Source organism: Macrobrachium nipponense, chromosome 17 (assembly GCF_015104395.2).
Source record: "Macrobrachium nipponense isolate FS-2020 chromosome 17, ASM1510439v2, whole genome shotgun sequence".
NCBI classification, from domain to species: domain Eukaryota; kingdom Metazoa; phylum Arthropoda; class Malacostraca; order Decapoda; family Palaemonidae; genus Macrobrachium; species Macrobrachium nipponense.
The window spans coordinates 4,786,578-4,805,488 of record NC_087210.1 but is presented as its reverse complement, the minus strand read 5'-3'; the positions used below and the strand labels follow the sequence as shown (position 1 = coordinate 4,805,488).

The 18,911-nt window shown below is 37.6% G+C and overlaps 1 long non-coding RNA gene across 2 annotated transcripts in view; it reads left to right on the top strand.

Moving 5' to 3' along the window:
* The window catches only part of LOC135196136 (uncharacterized), a 121,080-nt gene that overhangs the window by 71,028 nt on the left and 31,141 nt on the right, over positions 1-18,911 (top strand). The window lies entirely within an intron of this gene.

Below are 18,911 nucleotides of genomic sequence, written 5' to 3'. Positions count from 1 at the left end.
TTGGGGGCGGTTTTGGGGGTGGGGGCGGTTTGGGAAAGTTAACGAAACTAAGCAGTTATCATAACTAGCAAACAAGCAAAGGATCTTCTGAATAAATTAACAGAAATAATTCACAGGATGTTGCTTATTGACTGTGCTACAGCTCAGGGTTTGTGAACATTTTTTTTTTTTAACTTTAGTTGCGAACATTTTTATTAAAACTGTTTTTATTAAAGTCACTAGCGCAAGGCGAATAAATACGCTACAAGACTATAAAACAAAGTACAGCTAGAAGTGAAGATCATACCAGAAGAGAGCCAATTTAAACAAGAATTCAAGACACTCCTATTCTGCAGGAGCTATGATACTGACGAGAAAACACTAAAAATCTCATTATAAAATATAAGAAGCAACTTATTTTAAAAACTTAAAGGACGGGCCAGAAAGGGAATCATCCCCGTGGATGACATACACCCAAAATGCAGTACTATACCGTCTAATATGGAAAGTAGCTGGCCGAAAATCAACTCTAATAATTTTGCCTCTTTCTCATACCATTTGATTCTTGATATGATTCAGTCAGTTTAATTTTGTTTTTTCACGGCTAATTGAATGTCAGCACCATTCGTGTGGTAATGAACACGAATTTCGTGAATTCATTCAGTGGGGCGCATTCGTGCGTGAACCTATCACGACGTCAACTCTCTCTCTCTCTCTCTCTCTCTCTCTCTCTCTCTCTCTCTCTCTCTCTGTTTTTATCTCTCTCTCTCTGTTTTTATCTCTCTCTCTCTGTTTTTATCTCTCTCTCTCTCTTATCAATTTTCTCTCTCTCTCTCTCTCTCTCTCTCTCTGTTTTATCTCTCTCTCTCTCTCTCTCTCTCTCTCTCTGTTTTATCTCTCTCTCTCTCTCTCTCTCTCTCTCTCATCTCTTTCCCTGGCTTGCGATCAAATTGATTCCACACTGAAAAACTGATGGGTGCCAACTCGCCTCTCTGGAATCTTTTCTTTAAAAGCGAAAGAGAAAAATGCCGGAACTATCGATGCGGTAATAGGGCGCGAATATGAACGCTTGAAGCCGTAGATTTTCATGACCGCCTCCGTTCTGTGATCGCCAGTACGGTTTAATGACCTTGGGTTTAATGATTTATTTTTTGAAAATTGCCGTAGACCGACCGTGAAGTCCACCTGTAAGAGTTACAAGGAGTTACAAGGATTAGGATGTCTCAAAGAATCGTTAGTCCATCCTAAGAGGAGACATAGCGTGCTCTACTTTTCTCCAGGAGCAGGTTTTACTGTTCATTCACAGTGTCCTTTTAATGATTTTTTCTAGCTTTCTTTTAAACTATAACACACTGTTGCTGTTTACATCTTCTGGTGGCAGTTTATTCCATGTGTTATATATCTGGTATGTGAAGAAGCTCTAGTTTTCTCTCTCTCTCTCTCTCTCTCTCTCTCTCTCTCTCTCTCTCTCTCTCTCTCTCTCTCTGTAAGTCTATGGTGATTATGGTCATTGTACCAGCGTGTGAAAACATTAAACATATTTTTATTTGTTTACAGTTGAGAGAATTTTTTTTTTTTTTTTTTTGGTGGGGGAACATTCCAAGATATCCAATTTATTATAATATGAAAATGCACACGTAATTTAATATACATACAAAAACGTATGTATATTCAGGTAATGTTGTTTGTTCGGCCTAAAATAATTCCCACAGCTTTGAAAAAGTTAACTTAAATTTTCTTCGTCTTCAGGAACATATCCTCTATAGTTTTCATCTTAACCCCCGTTGGGGTGTAGTGCCGTCAGTGCACTTCATACGGTGCAATGTAGGCATTATTTACGGCTCTTTGCGACGTCCCACCAGCCCTTAGTTGGCTGTGACCTTTCATTGCTTTTACTGTACCTACGTTCGTATTCTCTCTCATTTTTTTTTCGTTTCTACCTTCTCGCATCGGTTGTTTCATAGTGCAACCTGCGAGGTTTACCTCCTGTTCCACCTTTCAAACCTATCTGCGCTCAGTTTTCCCTTTCAGCGGTGAATGACCACATAGGTACCAGCGTTTGGCCTTAAGCGTAAGTCTTACATTCTATTCTATTCATCTTAATCAGTGACACCTCGAACTCAAACCTATCTGCACTCAGTTTTCCCTTCCAGCGCTGAATGACCTCAAAGTTGCCAGCGTTTGGCCTTCGGCATAAATCTTACATTCTATATACTATTCATCTTGGTGACACCGCGAACTCTCTTAAAAAGATGGAACAGAGAGCTCCTGCAGGGACCATACCATTATACGCATCTCGGAAGACGTGCAACTATAGGATTTCTCGTCATGAAGTCGTGGGGAGGTCGTGCCAATGTCATTCCAGCATGTAGCGCTGCTGGAGGCGGGGTGCGTCTGGGGGGTGGGGGGGAGAAACAAGAGGTTTTCGACTTGTTTGCTTTACGGATCGAGGTTCAGCGATGCGTACGCGGTTATATATGTACATATACGCCAGCGAGCGGTCACAGGCCTCTCCCGCTGGTCGGGAAATGATGATGACCACCTGTTGAGGTTATCCCGCTGCTGGGGGGAGAGAGGGGGCGGAGAGAGAGAGAGAGAGAGAGAGAGAGAGAGAGAGAGAGAGTGAGTATAGGAGGAAAGAGAGAGAGAAATAGGAGAGTGAGAGAAATAGGAGAGAGAGGGAGAAATAGGAGAGACAGAGAGATAAAAAGAGAGAGAAAAAAATTCGAAGCAGTCGTTTGTGATCTTTTCGTTCTCATTTGATAAGTAAAAAAAAAAGAATTATTTCGTTTTTTGATGTAATACCTCCGAGAAAACGTTTTGGTAAAGTTTTGTAAATATTAATCTCTCTCTCTCTCTCTCTCTCTCTCTCTCTCTCTCTCTCTCTCTCTCTCTCTCTCTCTCTCTCTCTCTCTCTCTCTCTGTGTGTGTGGGTGGACCTTCAATTCTTGAATTAAAATTGTAGCTGTAAGGCCAGCTTGTGGAATTAGTCAAATATATCCTGATTGTATTCTCTCTCTCTCTCTCTCTCTCTCATGCCAAGGGATTCAGCGCAAAAGAAGGGGAGGTAAGGAAGGAGTAAAATAGGGGATTAAAGAGGAAGGGGGGAGAAGGGCAGTTCTAAAGGTTAACCGTTGCATGGAGATCAACTCTGAGTTATGATTCAAAATGGGACTCATTAATATTGTTACCTGCTGCTGCCTCCCTCTTCTTTTTAGTCCTTTTTCCACTCTCTCTCTCTCTGAACGGTAAGCTTAGCTTCTGAAGCTGCAGCAGAAGGGGTCGGTTATGATAAATTAAACCGTAATGCTCAATGCTATCCCTTGTCATGCCCTTAGGATATCATTTCTCTCTCTCTCTCTCTCTGCCTCCGAGGACAGTATTACCTCGGGTCTGGTCATGAACGAATGATGTCTTATAGTTTATTGCGTGGGAACTTCTTTACATATAAGATATGTGACACGTGGAATAAACTGCCACCAGAAAAGAAAGAAGTTGTAAACAGCACAGTGCGGAAGAGTTCAAAAGAAAGCTAGACAAAATCATTAGAATGACACCGTGAATGAACAGTAAAACCTGCTCCTACAAATAAGTGAGCACACGATGTCTCCTCTTAGGATGGACTGACAAGTCTTTGAGACATCCTAATCCTTGTAACTCCTTGTAACTCACTAGAAAATAGATATAATGAATATAAGTGAAACCTGGTATTCCCAAGAGACTGGGAATGATGATCAAATAAAAGGGTTCCAAACTTATAGATCAGATAGAAAAAATAGGAATCAAGGGGGAACCGCAATATATGGGAAAGACAAAAAACAAGGAAAAATATATGAGAAATATAGTAACTCAGAATGTGAACTAATAGCGGTAGAATTTGAATCTGAAAAATTAATGAACATAGTAATATATAGACCTCCTAATACTAAAGAGTTTGACTTAATAATTGAAAAATTGGATGATATATGTAGAAATCACAAGGACTGGACTATTCTCCTATCTGGTGACTTCAACTTTCCTTTCGTAGAATGGAAAGAACGAATAGGAGATTGTGGATGTACTTATACATATAAAAAAAGAGAGTAATAGTAGTGCAGAAGATAAAAGGCAATTCGAAAAGCTATTAGATATGCTACTAGAATACAACATTCAACAAATAAATCACCTGCCAACAAGAAAGGAAAATACTTTAGACCTAGTATTTGTGAACGAGGTGAATTATGTTAAAGAAATAATAGTTTATAATGCGAGTATTTCAGACCATAATGTCATAGAATTAACAGTTCATTCCAAAGCAAGTGAAAACAGAGATAAGCAAGAAATGAAAAAGTGGGAAGGATATGGAAAATACAACTTCTACAGTAAAAATATAAAATGGTCAGAAATAAATGAAGAATTAAACAAAGATTGGGATAACATTTTCGTAAGCGATGACATAAGGGTAAATACGGAGATATTATATAAAATATTAGAGAAAATAGTGGGATAAATATACCGAAGAAGAAAAGTAAACATCATTCATGCATACCAAGAGACAGAAGGATCTTGTTCCAGAAAATCAGAAAGTGGAAAAAAGGTCTTGCAAAAGAAAAAAATGCATGGAAAGTTATAGAACTAAAAAGTAAGATAGAAAATGCAGAACAAAAGATTATACAATCAAAAGAAAATGAAAAACGGGAATTGGATGAAAAAACCCTATTAAATATCAAGCAAAACCCCAAACTATTATACTCATATGCGAAGAAGATGAATAAAAGAAGAATAGAAATAGGCCCTCTGAGAATTGAAGGGAGATTAACGAATGAAAAAAAGGAAATTTGCAACATACTGGCAGAACGATATAAGAGAGAATTCACCCTAGAATAGATAATGAAGATAATGATATAGAAGTAAGGGACGAAAATAGTGAATATTTAGCTGACATAGAAATTAATGAAGCTGATATTGTGCAGGCAATTAATGAAATTAAAAATGGAGCTGCTGCAGGGCCTGATGGAATCCTGCTATTTTGTTAAAGAAAGTAGTTCATTCTATCGCAAAGCCACTTGCAATATTATTAAGACAAAGTGTAGATACAGGCAAGATTTATGATGAGCACAAATTAGCATATATCACCCCTACTTTCAAAATGGATCAAGACTTGAGGCAAGTAATTATAGGCCTGTGAGTCTAACATCACATATTATGAAAGTGTATGAAAGGGTAATGAAGAAAAATATTATGAAACATTTAATAAAAAATAATTTGTTTAATATAGGACAACACGGTTTCGTACCCGGAAAAAGTACACAAACCCAACTGTTAGTCCACCGTGAGAACATATTCAAAAATATGAAAAGTGGAAATGAAACAGATGTGGTTTATCTAGACTTTGCAAAAGCTTTTGACAAAGTAGACCATAATATATTAACAAAGAAAATTAGAAAACACAATATCGTAGATAAAATAGGAAGATGGTTAAAAGAATTTTTACACAAGACAGAAAACAGATAGTTATTGCAAACGATGAGAAATCGGATGAAACCAAGGTAATCCGGTGTGCCACAAGGTACGGTGTTAGCTGCAATACTGTTTGTTATTATGATTGAAGACATAGACAGTAATGTTAAGGATTCGGTAGTGAGTAGTTTCGCTGATGAGACAAGAATAAGTAGAGAAATTACTTGTGATGAAGATAGTAACGCTCTACAAAGAGACCTTAACAAAGTATATGATTGGGCAGAGGAAAATAGGATGGTATTTAACTCTGATAAATTTGAATCAATAAATTATGGCGACAGAGAAGGAAAGCTATATGCATATAGGGGACCTAATAATGAGACAATCACAAATAAGGAAGCAGTTAAAGACCTTGGTGTGATGATGAATAGGAACATGTTATGCAATGATCAAATAGCAATTCTTTTGGCAAAATGTAAAGCAAAAATGGGAATGTTGTTACGGCACTTCAAAACAAGAAAAGCTGAACACATGATTATGCTTTATAAAACATATGTTCGTAGTCCACTTGAATATTGCAATATGATATGGTACCCACACTATCAAAAGGATATTGCACAAATAGTGTACAAAGGTCCTTTACAGCTAGAATAGAAGAAGTTAAGGACCTTGACTACTGGGAAAGACTACAATCATTAAAATTATATAGTCTAGAAAGGAGAAGAGAACGCTACATGATAATTCAGGCATGGAAACAGATAGAAGGAATAACAGAAAATATCATGGAACTAAAAATATCAGAAAGAGCAAGCAGAGGTAGATTAATAGTGCCCAAAACAATACCAGGAAAAATAAGGAAAGCACACAGGACATTAATCCACTACGCACCAGCATCGATAATGCAGCGTCTATTCAATGCGTTGCCAGCTCATCTGAGGAATATATCAGGAGTGAGCGTAGATGTGTTTAAGAATAAGCTCGACAAATATCTAAACTGCATCCCAGACCATCCAAGATTGGAAGATGCAAAATATACCGGAAGATGTACTAGCAACTCTCTGGTAGACATTAGAGGTGCCTCACACTGAGGGACCTGGGGCAACCCGAACGAACTGTAAGGTCTGTAAGGTAAGAAGGCCTCAAGACAATTTCTGTAATTAAGTTCAGACTCCAGCTGTTGTTACTCAGTCAATACAGAGAGGAAAGGTCATGTTAAGAGTTAATACAGCATTTATAGCAGTCGTAGTACTTTTGTTTATATACAGTACTGTTGCGGGGTGGGGGTGAGGTCAGGTGGCCATTGCTGTCATTGCACTGTGCACCTTCGGCCCCTAGTTGCAACCCATTTCATTCATTTTATTATTCTTCCGTTCAAATTCTCTGTCTTCCATCTTACTTTGCATCCTGTGTGGTTTTCCTCCTGTTGTACTTTTCAATCCTTTCAGCGCTGAATGGCCTCATTGGTCCAGGCGCTTGGCCATTGGCCTAAAAGTCGACATTCTATTTTATTCTATAACTTGATGTTAGACATTAGCTGAAGAGCAGTACGTCGATTTATTGATAAGTTAGAGGTTTGCTGTAAGGTATCAAGCGAAACATTGCTTCTCATGGAGAATCAAATCCACAGATATGTAAATGTACATATATTAAATTTAAAAACAGCAAGGATAGCTTCTCATGTTAAATTTGCTTGTTTTTAATACCTGCTTGATCAAGCCTTCAGCGGACGCGCACAGTTCATCACCATCCCTCAGCATTGTAACTGTGTCAGTGTATGATCAATTTGGAAGTTACCACCGGTTAAAGAACAGGTTAAGAGGGCAGTTTACTGAACTTTATTTTGCACAGATTTCTCCCTTCACTATGGTAGATTTACATCAACCTTGCATCTGATGTCTAGGCCAGTCCCTTACGACGCTCCTGATTGGCTGCTGATAAGCCAATCTCAGGGCTGGAAACACTCTCGAGAGAGAGTTCACATAGGCAGGATGTATGTTCCACGTCTCCTGAGATATACGTCTTTCAGGATAGGTGGAATATACATCCTGCCTATGTAAACACTCTCGAGAGACTGAGGGTTTCCAGCCCTGTGATTGGCTTAACGACAGCCAATCAGGAGCGTCGTAAGGAACTGGCCTAGACATCAGATGCACGGTAGTTGTGAATCTACTATAGTAGGTATGCTTGCTGATGACGGAGACGAACTAGTAGGAATGCAATATAGAGTCTAAGGCCAAAGGCCGAGCACTGGGACCTATGAGGTCATTGTATGTAAGCTAAATGATATTATACAGGATAGGTCTTAAAAATAGAGAGAACTGGATCTTTCAGAGAAAAAAAAATATTGGTACAGGATAAGGTTATTTTATAAAAAGTTATAATGCCAGCTGTTGGATATACTAAAGCAATCATGTTTGGTTTAGTAATAGAACAGATGTATGTTTTTCATTAATTCGTGTATGCGCTCCTTTTCCTTGGAAAGTAAAACTTATGAAATCTTTGGTTATTCATTTAGAAAAATAAAAAATCGAAGTATTAGTCTGATGTGTATAAATGGGTACTTAACGATCAGGTCATAGAGGGTCAGATTTGAATATCAAAGGGTAAGTTAGAGAGCAGTCAAATTGTGTGCGCGCGTGGGGTTGTAATTGACATTGTTGTAGTTTGAGGAGATCGTATTTCTTATTAAGGTCACCCTGCTCTCTCTGATTATGGGACCTTTGGCATTTGGGCACACAGGACAGTATAACAAGCTTTATAGACTAGCTGGATCATGTTTTTTTTCTCTCTCTCTCTCTCTCCACATTACTTTTAACCATTTGGATGATCTAGACCAGTGGTTCTCAACCTGGGGGAATTTCCCCCTAGGTGTGAATTTCAGTTTCAGGGTAGGCAGGAATTGTGACCACAGAAAAGTTATGTAATATTAATATGGAAGAAAATAAGGATATTTAGTATTATCTGCATATCATTTGAGATAATTTGGAATGCACTTTTGAGGCGGACAATTTCGGAAAAGGGATGCGGTCTGGCAAAGACATTCGGCCATAAGGTGAAAGGGTGCTTAGTCCTAAAAATGTTGAGGAACACTGGCCTAGAGGTGCCACGCGCCCAACAAGACCTTAATTAATCACGTCCTCTCAATATCGATGGACCTTTCAGTGAAACATTACAGCATCAGTATCGAACCTTACAATGATTCTACCTTGACATATTGATTTACTATGCAGTTATGTACACAATTAATATTATACAATGTTTACCCCAACAGAATGTCTTCCAAAGATCTCATGGAGCCTGAAAGAACCACTGTTCCAGAAATCCAATTAACGGTGCAAATGTTCATAAATTATTTAAAGTTTTGATTTTGATTTGTATTGATTTTGTAGCAAAATGTTATTTAAGTTCATATTTTTGTATTAACTGAATAATTCCAATAATGTAAATTATTGGAATGTAATTTTGTTTTTATAATAAAATAACTGAAGAAAATATATGTATGACGGATCTATGCTTGTCTAGGCATTTATGAATACTGCAGGCCAGCCATCCAGAGCTGTATCTTAGAGGATTCGACCAAAAGAGATTAGTGTTGCTATTGTCGACTGCCATGCAAGTTTTAATGAAGACTAGTTTGGTCGTGCATTGGCGGTACTGTAGTTGAGACTAAATGGCTGTTTAGTTCAGAACCACCGACATACCATCTCAAGAAGCCAGGATTACACGAGCCACTCTGTGGCGTCGGTGTGTGGCGGGGATATGTGGCTTCCCATAGGTTTCTATTGTATATAAGCTATATAGAGCACACGAACGTCCGCGGTAAGCGACTGTGGCGAGCTGTCGCCGATGCCACAGCTTATAAACAATTGGAAAACTATGCGAAGCCACATATCCCCGCCATACACAGACGCCACAAAGTGTCTCGTGGACTCCTGGCCTTACTTGTGAGATTTCGTGGAGGATAGGGATCATGTCTACGCAGTTCAGTTGACTGAGTATCAGGGAAAAGAGGACGCAGGTAGAACAGGGAAAGGAAACGAGAATAGAAATATTCATATCTTGGTACGCGACCAGATGCAAGCGTCATCGTCGTTAAGTATAACCAAGGCCATAACCGAATACTTCCATCGCGCCAAGATTGGCAAAGAATGTTTCACTGCTACTAGACTTCATGGGGCTAAACCTAATCTATTTTGGTGCGTAAATAAAAATTGATAACGGTGGATTCATGAAGAGGATAAAGGGTCATTCATCTCGGAAAACTATTTTAAAGCTGCTTTGGTTGCTTATAAATCAATAAATAAATAAATAAATAATAAAAATACATGAAATATTTGGCCATGAGAAATGACAGTATATGAGTGTTGGAACAGCAGTTCCCAAAAGGCAACGGTACAAAGTTCGTTCAAAGGCACAATACCACCGTCTCCCTTTGTGGGGTCCTATAGTGAGACGTCGATAGGTCGACTCCGTATGCTGGTGATGCCGTCAGCGCACCTCACGCGGAGCACTGTAGGCACTGCTTGAGGTTCTTTGCAGCGTCCCTTCGGCCCCTAGCTGCAACCCCTTTCATTAATTTCACACCACCTCCGTTCATATTCATTTATTGTTGGATAACAAAGATTTTAACTCTCGGAAGTTGATGTAAGTGTATATAAGGAATTAGCAAATTTCCTGCGGTAACTTTCAATCACGTTTCCACGCCTTTTACTTGTAATTTGCGGCAACTTAGTCACTTTGTTACCGCTGATGACTGCATCAGTGTTTGATAGAGTAGAGAGAGGGCTTTTGCGGTCCTTGTGAATTATTTTGAGAGACGGGAAGCGAATCGTCCCAAAGCTTTACGATATGACGGAAGAAAAAAAGGCGCTAGATCTTCTGATGATTTTCAGCCCTGTATACTCCTGAGAGCAGAGCAATTACTGGATACTTAGGTACATACCATGTCCCTCGCAACGATTTCAAAGACCGGCAACATCCGGGCAGTGCTTACGCAGCCGTGTCCACATTCTTGATTGAAGACCAAGTACGGTACACAAGCGTCGTGGGCGTGCGAGGAAACCAGGACCCACTTATAGAAAAGGCAGCATCGTCGTCATCAAACGCTTTTATTAGTGATGATGAATGAATGAAAATGATGAAGGGGCTGTGGATTGGGGTGGTGGAAGGGAGTAGGGGTTGCTTGAAGAGAGACGGTCACAGTTGCTTGACTTCCAGTACTTGTTCGTGGCAAGTCACTGGAGAATTAGTGTGTTGTTTTGAAGAAAGAGTTGTTGCTTTGAAAATGGAGGCGAAAAGTGAATTTGGAGAGAACTGAAATAAAGTATGGTGAAAATTTGGATATATAAATTATAGAAATTAAGTATTGTAAGTATTTCAGTCACAGAATAAGGTAGATGGGGCCAATTTTCATAGAAACTGAAGGTAACTTAGATGAAAAATGGGTAAGAGCTAAAAATGGCTACAGGAAATACGACCAGTTTAAAGAGACCAATAACGTTTGTATAAACATTTGCACGTCTTATTCCTTCTACTTCTTAACAGTGACAAAAAACAAAACCAAAACAAACAAAGTGAACTAGCGATTCTTGTTTCTCATGAGATTTCTCTAAACACATCTCCGTTGTTTCATTTTCTCGGAAGTTTACTTATATATTGCAAACGTAAGGTTTGTGTTATGAGTTCTCAAAGCAGAGTTTAGGGACATTTCCGTCGGCAGTTGATGATGTTATTGGCGCTCATTTTCCCCTTTTTAGTTGATAAATTCCTTGAGACATCGTTTCACTCGAAAGTAATGTTCCCGCGCGATGAGAGCTGATTGGATTTATCAGAAGTGCTGCTGATTCTCAGCACCTTTTGAGAAAATTTTGTAGATCTTTCACAGCAATTGACAAACAAGGGCCGATGACCCTGGCAGTGATAACCAACACACATACACACACACACACAGACACGGGGAGGGAGGGAGGGAGGGAGGGAAGGGGTAGTGGTCAGCATGAGACTACCCAGAGAGAGAGAAAGAGAGAGAGAGAGAGAGAGAGAGAGATTCAGACTGAGTCTTATGTAGATATGTTCTGAAGGTTATCTATAAAACAAAACACAATCACAGAAATTAGCGTATTTTCGTTTTGTGCTCTTGTATTTATAGATTTAGTTAATTTAAATGTTAAACATTATTTTTTTGTCTCTACTGTTACTATAAAAATCAGTTGGATATTTACCTTTATGCATAAAAAATTTTAAAAAATTTTCATCAGATATTTAAGGGACTAGATTTATCTGACAGAAAGCTTGACGCATTGTTCAATCCTTGTAGCATCCACAAATATTCGATAAGTATTTCTTACAAATATACAGTAGGGTTTACTGGTCAAAAAGACGCAGGCTGCGACTGTTTACTTTGTAGAATAAACTTCATTGGCCATTATTGTGGATTTCTGTCTTGAAAAATGCAAGAACGACGGCGTAAAAGAACGACTACATGAGATAATATTGTCTATCAGGAGATTGAAAACCAGCCCGTCAAGATAGCTATACAGGGTGTCCATAAAGTCCCAGTACCATTCTGAGCAATAAGTACTTGTAATGGTACTGGGACTTTATGGACGCCCTGTATTTCGCCAGCGCCCACGCATAATGCTACCTTAACCCACCGTTACTTTCATCGTTTACCAAATAACAGCACAGTACTCGTGACCTCGACCATACAAAATGATTGATTGTTCCGATGGTGTTGTCTGGCGATTCACGTCAGCGGATGGGATCGTTCAATTTTCCTTCGGTCAGTCCCTTTCGTCGAACTAATTTCTCCCGTAACGTCGAAATTAGTCTCGAATGGAAGGGGAAGATGATTACACACACACACACACACACACACACACACACACACACACACACACACACAGAGAGAGAGAGAGAGAGAGAATTTGTGCCACTTCCTCCCTCTTCAGGAACGTGACTAGCAGTTGGTGGTGAAGAGATTTGAGTTATTTGTTAACACTTGAAACAAGGAGAGTTCCCAGTTTGGCTTAAGGCGAAATTAAAACCCATTTTGTGGTTTTATACATTCATATCCTCAGATTATGCCCCTTCCACCCCCACCACCCTGCATTCTGCTACATGGACCCCCATGGGACCCACCCAGTTTGGGAACCCATGATATAGACCATATGCTTCTGTCAAGAGTTTACTTATTTCCTTGATCAAGACTTGAACTGCAACATGTATCGGCCATCAGTGTGAATGTTCAATTATTTTTTTTTCTTTTTATGGATTCAGTTTGGGAAATGGCTAAGTAACTCCCAGAATATATATATCGGCAACCTATGCATATACTTAGGTCACTGTAATGAAGGAAATCATTTATTATGTTTAAACATCTATTGCACACTTCAAAGAGTATTACGTATGTATGTATATATGTATACATTATATACATATACCTACATATACTCATTATACATATATAATACTTTGGTTATGTTATACTTTCGACAGAAATTACACTTTTTTTTATCAAAAATTAATTTTTTTTATTTATCTTCACGGTCATACCTACAAAACCATGACAGTTCTTTCTTAAACCACTATATAGGTTTCTAATTCAAATAAGATTCCATAATGACACTATCATGTTTAAAAAAAGTTTGTTATAAAGCTGTTACAAAGCTAATTATTTTTTAAATATTTATACAAACCACTAATGAGCTCAACATTTCTTATACGAATTCACCATAGGAGAAATCTTCTGAAACTAAACAAGTTTTACTCCTGAGACTTGAGTCATTCTCGGAAAAACAATAACCAGCGAACTCAATTTTCAAATATTTTCGTTAATAATTGACATCAGTCTCATAATTTTCATAATTTTTCGTCAATAATTATACACCAGTCCCTAATTTTCATAATTTTTCGTCAACAATTATGACACCAGTCCCTAATTTTCATAATTTTTCGTCAATATTGTACACCAGTCCCTTAATTTTCATAGATTTTCGTCAATATTGGACACCAGTCCCTTAATTTTCATAGATTTTCGTCAATATTGGACACCAGTCCCTTAATTTTCATAATTTGTAGTCAATAATGGACACCAGTCCCTTAATTTTTATAGATTTTCATCAATATTGGACACCAGTCCCTTAATTTTCATAATTTTTAGTCTATTGGACGCCAGTCCCTTAATTTTTATAGATTTTCATCAATATTGGACACCAGTCCCTTAATTTTCATAATTTTTAGTCAATATTGGACGCCAGTCCCTTAATTTTCATAGATTTTCGTCAATATTGGACACTAGTCCCTTAATTTTCATAATTTTTCGTCAATATTGGACACCAGTCCCTTAATTTTCATAGATTTTCGTCAATATTGGACACCAGTCCCTAATTTTCATAATTTTTAGTCAATATTGGACAACAGTCCCTTAATTTTCATAGATTTTCGTCAATATTGGACACCAGTCCCTTAATTTTCATAATTTTTCGTCAATATTGGACACCAGTCCCTTAATTTTCATAGATTTTCGTCAATATTGGACACCAGTCCCTTAATTTTCATAGATTTTCGTCAATATTGGACACCAGTCCCTTAATTTTCATAGATTTTCGTCAATATTGGACACCAGTCCCTTAATTTTCATAGATTTTCGTCAATATTGGACACCAGTCCCTTAATTTTCATAATTTGTAGTCAATAATGGACACCAGTCCCTTAATTTTTATAGATTTTCATCAATATTGGACACCAGTCCCTTAATTTTCATAATTTTTAGTCAATATTGGACGCCAGTCCCTTAATTTTTATAGATTTTCATCAATATTGGACACCAGTCCCTTAATTTTCATAATTTTTAGACAATATTGGACGCCAGTCCCTTAATTTTCATAGATTTTCGTCAATATTGGACACTAGTCCCTTAATTTTCATAATTTTTCGTCAATATTGGACACCAGTCCCTTAATTTTCATAGATTTTCGTCAATATTGGACACCAGTCCCTTAATTTTCATAATTTTTCGTCAATATTGGACACCAGTCCCTTAATTTTCATAGATTTTCGTCAATATTGGACACCAGTCCCTTAATTTTCATAATTTTTCGTCAATATTGGACACCAGTCCCTTAATTTTCATAGATTTTCGTCAATATTGGACACCAGTCCCTTAATTTTCATAATTTTTCGTCAATATTGGACACCAGTCCCTTAATTTTCATTGATTTTCGTCAATATTGGACACCAGTCCCTCAATTTTCATAGATTTTCGTCAATATTGGACACCAGTCCCTTAATTTTCATAGATTTTCGTCAATATTGGAACCAGTCCCTTAATTTTCATAGATTTTCGTCAATATTGGAACCAGTCCCTTAATTTTCATAATTTTTCGTCAATCTTGGACACCAGTCCCTTAATTTTCATAATTTTTCGTCAAAATTGGACACCAGTCCCTTAATTTTTATAATTTTTCGTCAAAATTGGACACCAGTCCCAAATTTTCATAATTTTTCGTCTATATTGGAACCAGTCCCTTAATTTTCATAATTTTTCGTCAATCTTGGACACCAGTCCCTTAATTTTCATAATTTTTCGTCAATATTGGACACCAGTCCCTTAATTTTCATATATTTACGTCAATATTTGACACTAGTCTCTTAATTTTATAATTTTTCATAAATATTTGACATCAGTGCCTTAATTTTCATAATATTTAGTCAATATTGAACACCAGACCCTGATTTTTATAATTTTTTGTCAATGCTTGACACCAGCCCTTTAATTTTCATAATTTTTCGTCAGTATTGGAAGCAGTTCCTTGATTTTCATAATTTTAAGTCAATATTGGCCATCAGTCCCTTAATTTTTATAAATTTTAGTCAATGTTGGACACCAGTCCCTTGGTTTCCATGATTTTTAGTCAATATTGGACACCAGTCCCTTGATTTTCGTAATTTTTCGTCAATATTGGACACCAGTCCCTTAGCATTTCTTATACGAATGGCAGGGAAGAGAATTATCTGAAACTAAAGTTTTATTCCTGAAACAGGAATCATTGCTATACTCTCAAGAAACTACCAACGTTCCTGGAAAAACAGTAACTAGCGCCCGAGCACTGAGTGAACCTTCTCAGTAACAATTAAAACTTTGGCCCAAAATAACGCTAATGACCTTTCTCAAGTTTGACACTGGCACCAGCAATCTTCAGGATCCCGTCAGTCACGTTGACCTTTGAAATTAGGGGGGTTTGGCATTTAGAAACCCAGTGGCCCCGAGAATGTATGATCACAAAATGCAGCGCCTGTCACGCTGTTTCCGTCAGTTGTCAGTTTCGTTAAAAAGTTTAGTTTATTAGGCTGTCAGAAGGTGATAGTGTGCTGTGTTCGAAGTTGTTTGTTTACTGTACACACACACGCGCACACACACACACACACACCAGCGAATACCACAGGAAAATGACAGGCAGAAGGTCAGTACCAAACGCTTTCTCTTGCTTAATCAGGCATCGTGGGGGCAAAAAAAAATAAAAAATAAAAAAATAAAATAAAATAAAATAAAATAAAATAAAACAATAACACTTGGTACTATTGACCCGCCTGTCATTTTCTCCTGTGACATTCGCTTATATCATAAAGTCACGTGCATCTACGGTGATTTATCTACTGGTTTTTTGTGCTTATATAATTATATATATACTGCATCTCAAAATAGCCCCACAACTTTATTGTGTATACATTATACTACTTATATTCATATTTCTTGAGCTAGGCTCCAATAGGAGAGATGGTTTAGTACTTTGTAAAGTAGAGAATCTGGAATCTAAATCTTCCCGTATTATTGAACCCTGACACGAGATAATATATATATATAGATAGATAGATAGATAGATAGATAGATAGATAGATATTGATAGATAGATAGATATAGATATATATATAGATATATATATATATAGATATATATATATATATATATATATATATATATATATATATATATATATATATATATATATTCATTCATCAATCTCTCTAATGAAATTATGGCCGTTTGACAAGTAAATAATACCGATGGAGCTCTTTCGGTCACAACCGAATGGTCCAGCTTGATCCTATTTTATTTTTTTTCTTTCCCAGATCTCTAAATACCTTCCCATCTGATGTAGCGGCTTTGATCTGTTTGACCTGATCAGTGGGGCCTAATTAATTTCAGGTGACACACCTGCACTTGAATTATTTCTCGTCAGAGGCGCCGATTTGATCCCAGAGAGAGAGAGAGAGAGAGAGAGAGAGAGAGAGAGAGAGAGAGGGGAGAGAGAAATAAGGATATACCTCTCTATTGGAGAGAGAGAGAGAGAGAGAGAGAGAGAGAGAGAGAGAGAGAGAGAGAGAGAGAGAGAGAGAGAAGGGGGATAAGGATATACCTCTCTTATTGTAGATAGATGTGTATCTCCTACCTTTACACACACACACACACACAGAGAGAGAGAGAGAGAGAGAGAGAGAGAGAGCGAGAGAGAGAGAGAGAGAGAGAGAGAGAGCTTACCTTACAGACCTTACATCTTGTTCGGGTTGCCCCCGGTCCCTCAGTGTGAGGCACCTCTAATGTCTACCAGAGAGTTGCTAGTAAATCTTCCGGTATATTTTGCATCTTCCAATCTTGGATGGTCTGGGATGCAGCTTAGATATTTGTCGAGCTTATTGTTTAACACATCTACGCTCACTCCTGATATATTCCTCAGATGAGCTGGCAACGCATTGAATAGACGCTGCATTATCGATGCTGGTGCGTAGTGGATTAATGTCCTGTGTGCTTTCCTTATTTTTCCTGGTATAGTTTTGGGCACTATTAATCTACCTCTGCTTGCTCTTTCTGATATTTATAGCTCCATGATGTTTTCGGCTATTCCTTCTATCTGTTTCCATGCCTGAATTATCATGTAGCGTTCTCTTCTCCTTTCTGAACTATATAATTTTAAGGATTGTAGTCTTTCCCAGTAGTTAAGGTCCTTAACTACTTCTATTCTAGCTGTAAAGGACCTTTGTACACTATTTTTGCAATATCCTTTTGATAGTGTGGGTACCATATCATATTGCAATATTCAAGTGGACTACGAACATATGTTTTATAAAGCATAATCATGTGTTCAGCTTTTCTGTTTTGAAGTGCCGTAACACATTCCCATTTTTGCTTTACATTTTGCCAATAGAATTGCTATTTGATCATTGCATGACATGTTCCTATTCATCATCATACCAAGGTCTTTAACTGCTTCCTTATTTGTGATTGTCTCATTATGAGAGAGAGAGAGAGAGAGAGAGAGAGAGAGAAGGGGTAAGGACCATACCTCTCTTATTGGAGAGAGAGAGAAGGGGGATAAGGATATACCACTTATTGTAGAGAGATGTATCTCTCCTACCTTTACAGAGAGAGAGAGAGAGGGGGGGGGGAGGAGGGAGAGAACAAAAAACTGTCTATTACGTATAATACTGGATGCTGAAAGCAGCTTAGATATAATAATTCTGTCCATTTTTTATGCCTGTCTGATCTAAATTTTTAAACATAATGTTAGCTACTTTTCATCATACATAATATTCAAGAGTCACTTTTTCTAATTGAAGGAAAATACTGAAAATATTGAATCTTGTCAGATCAAAAGGACAAAAAGAACCAGCAGTAAACCTTTCCATCTGAAATAGTTCGATGTATTTAAATGTATGAATATATCTTTGAATGGCATTTCCTACCCTGTTAGACACAGTAGTGTCAATGATTTTGGGGAGTGCGATACTTTTCAGTGTTATAGGTAAATGCCATCTTTAATAGCACTTTTCTGGAGGAATTGAAGGCCGGTTGTTCGTAATTCTCGAATTGTATATAGATATGTGCGTAAATCTGAAGAGGTCTTATCCACTCCGAATTTGTAATTTTTTAATATATATATATATATATATATATATATATATATATATATATATATATATAATTTATTTATTTGTTTTATGTTTTATATTTATTATTTTTTATTTTCTATTTCTTTTTTTCTTTTTTTAAATATTTGTTTTTATTTATTTTTTTATAACATGAACTTTGCTGTACAAAATCTAGGTATCGTAAAAATCAGACGCAAACTCATAAGTATTGGCGTAAGCGTAACGCCGTCTTCCAAAAGGAAATTGGCCCTCAAAAGCGACTGTATACAGATAATAGCCGCGGATTCATCCTATCCTCTGGCAAACAGATAGATAGATAGGAGCCTGGCGCAGTGAACGAGACCAGGAGTAATTCCGTAAAACCGCAAAAGACGCTTCCTCGAAAACAAACTCCTGGGACCGTGGGATTTGGTGGGTCCTTCGTTGGCCCGTTCACCGACTACGGTGACCGATTATAGGTCATTGGCGTGAGGAGAGAGAGAGAGAGAGAGAGAGAGAGAGAGAGAGAGAGAGAGAGAGTCACTTGCGAATGTGCTGCTGGTACACGAGAATAAGAATTTGTTACC